The 6,000-nt window shown below is 37.8% G+C and overlaps 1 protein-coding gene across 4 annotated transcripts in view; it reads left to right on the plus strand.

Moving 5' to 3' along the window:
• Positions 1-6,000, plus strand: part of hspa12a (heat shock protein 12A) — a 54,952-nt gene that overhangs the window by 16,711 nt on the left and 32,241 nt on the right. The window lies entirely within an intron of this gene.

Genomic DNA, 6,000 nt, shown 5'->3' on the forward strand with positions numbered 1-6,000 from the left:
TCTGGCATGGCCTAGCCAGTCTCCAGACCTAAACCCAATAGAGAATCTTTGGAGGAAGCTCAAACTCTGTGTTTCTCAGCGACAGGCCAAAAACCTGACTGATCTAGAGAAGATCTGTGTGGAGGAGTGGGCCAAAATCCCTCCTGCAGTGTGTGCAAACCTGGTGAAAAACTACAGGAAACGTTTGACCTCTGTAATTGCAAACAAAGGCTACTGTACCAAATATTAACATTGACTTTCTCATGTGTTCAAATACTTATTTGCAGCTGTATCATACAAATAAAAAGTAAAAAAATCATATATTGTGATTTCTGGATTTTTTTTTTTAGATTATGTCTCTCACAGTGGACATGCACCTACGATGACAATTTCAGACCCCTCCATGATTTCTAAGTGGGAGAACTTGCAAAATAGCAGGGTGTTCAAATAATTATTTTCCTCACTGTATATATATATATATATATATATATATATATATATATATATATATATATATACAGAGAGAGAGAGAGAGAGAGAGAGAGAGAGAGAGAGAGAGAGAGAGAGAGAAAGAGAAAGAGAGAGAATGTGTGTGCTAATAACAGTGGGGCAGACACAGCTGTTTAAAAACACTTTTCCTGTGTGTGTGTGTGTGTGTGTGTGTGTGTGAAAGCATAATAGTAGGTTTAGCTTTGTGTCATGTGGGTGTGTGTGAATGTTCCATGTGTTCTGGCTGTAGATTTTCAGGAAATCTACAACTATAGCTTTAATATTTAAAAAAAATATTTTTTGTTTCAAAATTGATTTCTGGGATATGGGACTATTCCGGGTTTGGTTTACTTCATCCAGTGGTGTGATTGGGTCTATGTACGAGAAGTGTATCGAGTTACGGCATTGAAATGATCTCAGACTGATTCCTCCTTCTTTTATTTCCATCTCTCTAATTGGGTCTCTCTTTCTGTCCCTCTGGGGTTTTATAGCAGTGAGATTAAATATTAATACTATTATAGACACATTCCTGTAATAATCATAAAAGATGTCTGCAGCGAGACCACCCGGGAGGTCAAAGGTTACTTTTGTTCCATTAAGTCATGATCGTGAACTCTTTATCTCATGATCTATAAGGTTAGGGTTCATGTAATGTGACCCTGTAGTGCAGTAGTGTCATGGAAAAGGAAGTACACGCGATTATTAGTGACACCAAAAGCAGAAAACGATCAAATATTTTTGAAATCTTTATTTAATACCAAAGTTGTTTTATAGGTGCAAAAAATAAATCTGGTTATTAGAAGTCATTTTAGTCGACATGTTGTTTTAATAGTAACTAGTAGGGTTGCTAAATTCCAGGAAATTTGAAAACATTTTTCATGGGAATTAACGGGAACGTGGGAATTAACGAGAATTAATCGGAATAAATTGGATTTACTAAAAAATTTACAAAATTGCAGGTTTGCCAATAACAGGGAACTTAAATGTTGTTGAAAGAAATCGTTCAAGGATAAATAGGATACTCGTGTCTTTGTGTCATCGCTGTGTATTCCGGGGTGCGGTAGCTGAGCGGTTAAGACTTTGGACTTTGGATCATCGCTTGTAAGGTATGAATGAGATGAATGTAAGTCGCTCTGGAAAAGCGTCTGCCAAATGTCATAAATGTAAATTTATTCTTAGGGTTGTTTTTACTCGTTTATCGATTGCATTTAAACGATATGACTTGATTACATGTAACTTGTAATCCCCCTGCTGTTATTGGTTCTACACCGCACTTCAGGAAACTCGCATGTCTAATAATATTGGTAGGAAATTGCTGGAAACTTGAGCCATTGCTTTAAAGAGGGTCGTATGACCTTGTCTGTACATCTCTCTCTTTTTAACCTTCTCCACCCCCATCTCTCTCTCTCTCTCTCTCTCTCTCTCTCTCTCTCTCTCTCTCGCTCTCTCTCTGTCTGTGTCTATCTCACATACCCTCCACCATACACGTCTGAAATATTCTTTGTATTCTTTATATGACGTTATTTCCACAAAATGTCCCACCTTTACTCGTTTTCTTTTCATCTTATGAACCAGGCTGTGTTGGGGAATTGGGAGCTTAGTGGTTAAGGCTCTGGGTTACTGATCAGAAGGTTGAGGGTTCAAGTTTTGGTATCACCAAGCTGCCACTTTTGGGGCCCTCGAGCAAGGCCCTTAATTCTCTGTGCTCCAGGGGTGTACCATGTATCATGACGACCCTGCGCTATAACCTGAGCTCCTACTGTAACATCACTGGGAGATGTGAAGAAAGAATTTCACTGTGCTGTAATGTACATGTGACTTGAAGAAAACATCTTTCTTTTTCTTTTTTCTCTCTCCCTTCCCTTTTACTTTTTTCCCTGCCTTTCATTTAGCTTTCATTCCTTTATCTTTCTTTCTTTCTTTCTTTTTTTCTTTCTTTCTTTCTTTCTTTCTTTCTTTCTTTCTTTCTTTCTTTCTTACATGCCTTCTTCCTTTATGCTTTTCTTTTTTCTTTTCCTTACTTTGCGCCTTTTTAATTATTAATTTTATTGTCTTGCTGTAAAATCTGTGGTTTTGTTCTGGGATTTGCAGCAGGATTATGACAAGGTCTCCCTTTACAACTGAAACAATTCCGACTTTTTTGATAAAAGCTGCAGGACAGATTATTACAGTTTCCTTGTAGTATTGTTGGAGAAGAGAGAGAGAGAGAGAGAGAGAGAGAGAGAGAGAGAGAGAGAGAGAGAGAGAGAGAGAGAGAGAGAGAGAGAGAGACTTACCTCTGAAATGGATTTCATGCTGCTGGTATTTCCATTGAATTCCTCACTGGAGTTCTGACCTCTGACCCCTTCTACTTCCTGTGAGAATACACGTCACATTCCACAATGGTGTGTTTGTGTCAGTAAGTGTGTTCATTCTGTGCTCATAATATGGCAAGGGATCAAAAAGCCATGGTTCTTTCATTTATCCAGACCAAAATAAACATCCCTCATGAAAAAGAGAATGATCCAGATCTCTACATCTCTCATCCAGCCAGGTATTACAGTATTTGTGCGATTTCTTGAACGATCATCCTCCTTATTGTAAAAATGTTTAGCCTGTTTTGTTTTGTTCTTCAATAGTTTCCTCAAGCCCATGCAAAAATCTTTTCTGAATCTAAATTACAACATTGTGTATGAGTGGTAATAAAAAAATCACAAGTTTCTACAGACCAAAATCCATCCACAGGTAAAATTCAGAGCGCGACAAATCACGAAGAATTGTTGTGAAAATAAGTGTAGAAACAATATAGAATGAAAGTAAAAGTGTCCCTTTAAACCTTCACTTGAGTAAATGTACAAAAGTATTTGCCTTCAAATGTACTTCAGTATCCAAAATACTATGATTTATTATGACTATAATGTTCCAACTATTATCACAAGACTCTTTACTTAATCAACTCAGTTTATGTGAAAAGACTCTTTGCTCTATTAATAGAATGATATTAATGAGTCAAAAATTAATTGATATCTTATACAATTATCATGAGCCAAAACCTTTTTTTCAACTACTTCAGAAATTAGACCACGTGTGTTGTGGCGAGTTTGAGTCTGGAGTTTCTTCATCATTTATTCCTCTCTAAATGTTCTGCTTGATGTTGGTGATCAGTAGATACACTGAGCACCAATCAAAACACGTTCAAAACGGAGCTCGTGAGTTGCGTGTTTGACCGGTTACGTTTTTATCCTCATAAATATATAGAAACGACTGATTTCACTAAACCAAGTTGAGTAAAAAGTGAGATATTTGACTTTGAAATGTAAATAAAAATTCTTCAGTAAAGTACAGATATGTGAAAAAGCTACTTAATTACAGTAACAAATTATATTTACTTCCTTACTGTCCAGCGCTGAAAACTACAGAAAATATGTAAAAAGCAATAAACTATTGAAAAAAGCACAGAAAATAAATAATTGGCAAACGTATTCTAAAAATGAATTACAGAAAAAATACAGGCTAAATTAAATGCACTGCATTTACATCAATTGGTTTCCCTTATCCATAGCGATCTAGTTTTCTAAAGGGTTAAGGGTCTTTCTCAAGGGCCCAGCAGTGGCAGCTTGGTGAGTTTGGGATTGGAACTCGTGATCTTCCTATCAAAAGTCCATAATCTCACCTACCACTTCCTTATTTCCCTTTTAGCTACAGGCAAATACAAATAATTATGGACAATCTTTATGGTAGGTTTATTTTAACAGAGAGAGAAAGAATATTTATTACACCGTTGACTGACAGAATACACAAAGTACTTTAAAAAAATAACACAGGACTATTCCATAATTCCTGCTTAATCACGGTACATTTACAATTATGGAATTTGTGGGTGGAGGTTGTAGCTCAGTGAGTAAGGCATTGGATTTGGGATTGGAGGATCACAAATTCATATCCCAGCACCACCAAGCTGCCACTGCTGGGTCCTTGTGCTGCCACTGCTGGGTCCTTGTGCTGCCACTGCTGGGTCCTTGTGCTGCCACTGCTGGGTCCTTGTGCTGCCACTGCTGGGTCCTTGTGCTGCCACTGCTGGGCCCTTGTGCTGCTACACAGGGCCCTTGTGCTACCACTGTTGGGCCCTAAACCCTCAACCTTTAAATGGCATTAATATGAATAAATGAAAAAGAAATTTTTTTTGCACGAGTATGGTATTGTTCGAAGTAGAGGAGATAGAGGAAGTGTAGTAGTAATTCTCTGTTTGAAGTAGCTCTAAATAATTAAATAGATTGCAAAGTGGAAAAAAACGTAACTAAAATTCCCAATGCAGAACAAAATGAACTACAAAACGGAATACAAAATGAACTGAGCTATAGACACAATATAAAATGAAACGGCACACTTTAGAAGGAACCAGGTTTCCGACAAAAATCTACACACTAGAATAAGTCACAGAGAAAATTGTTTGAAGGCCGAAATGACACACAGTAAATTATATTATATAGCGGTGTTTGTATTCAGTATAATGTGTAGAACATTGAGAAATGTCCTGCACAGATCATTTTTACGTTTTTTATTCTCTGCCTCGTCCCTGTGCTCTGCTATATATATATATGTACAGTTAACTTGTATGAGTCAATGATTATTTGTGTGCAGCAGGAAAATCGGATAAATCGATTGCGTTACGGCTCTTCTCAAACCTGTAGTGTTTTTGTTTCTGTTAAAAAAAAAGTAATGTTTATTTTCCATCTCCAGTTCCTCACATGATGTTTGTGCCGTAATCGTCGGATTCAATAGAAGCACGGCTATAATTTGCTCGAGCAAATCGGCGGTAATGAGCGCGCTAATCAACCTGCACTCAATCAGCCGCAAACGCCGCCGCCGTCCTTTTCTGTTTGCACTGCTGTCGCATAAACAGATTTCACTTTTTTAACCCGCAAGCATCACGACTCAAAGGGATCAGAGCGAACGTCAAAAGAAGAACGTTCCACTTATAGGTGTTTATCATTACGGACAATCGTTTTCTCCGTGTTGAAATGTTTTTTTTTTTCTTTCTTTTTTCTTTTTTTTTTTAAATCAATGATTGCATACTGGGCGAGTTGTGTGAGAGAGTGTTAAGCCGCAGGCAGCCAGTCACTCAGGCCATAATAACAAACTGAAGAGCGTCCTGATGAGTGTCTGTACACGTTTTAGCACAGTATGGGGTGCAAGAAGAAAAAGGGACAAGTGTTTAGGGCTTTAAAAATAAAAAAGCCTGAGGAGATTAGGAGGCCTCCTGCCGAGCGATAAAAACGCAGCGACTCACTTTGCTTCTATTAGACCGCACTAATGAGGATGATGGCTTTTGGATAAATACGAGCTCTAATTCGACTCAAATGTCATCGCGGAGAAGAACGCCTGCATTAGCTGGATAAAGCTTTTAAAAGATTTGATGCCTTTTTTGCGGGCGGATAATATAAAACGGGAAGCTAAAGCGACGTAATAAAAGTATTACGGTCCACGTCGCCTTTTTGATGACGGCATGCTTGTATTTTTTTTTTTTTTGACACTCACTGCACTGACATTTAT

The sequence above is a fragment of the Silurus aristotelis genome (genome assembly GCF_946808225.1).
Source record: "Silurus aristotelis genome assembly, chromosome: 6".
Taxonomy (NCBI): Eukaryota; Metazoa; Chordata; class Actinopteri; order Siluriformes; family Siluridae; genus Silurus; species Silurus aristotelis.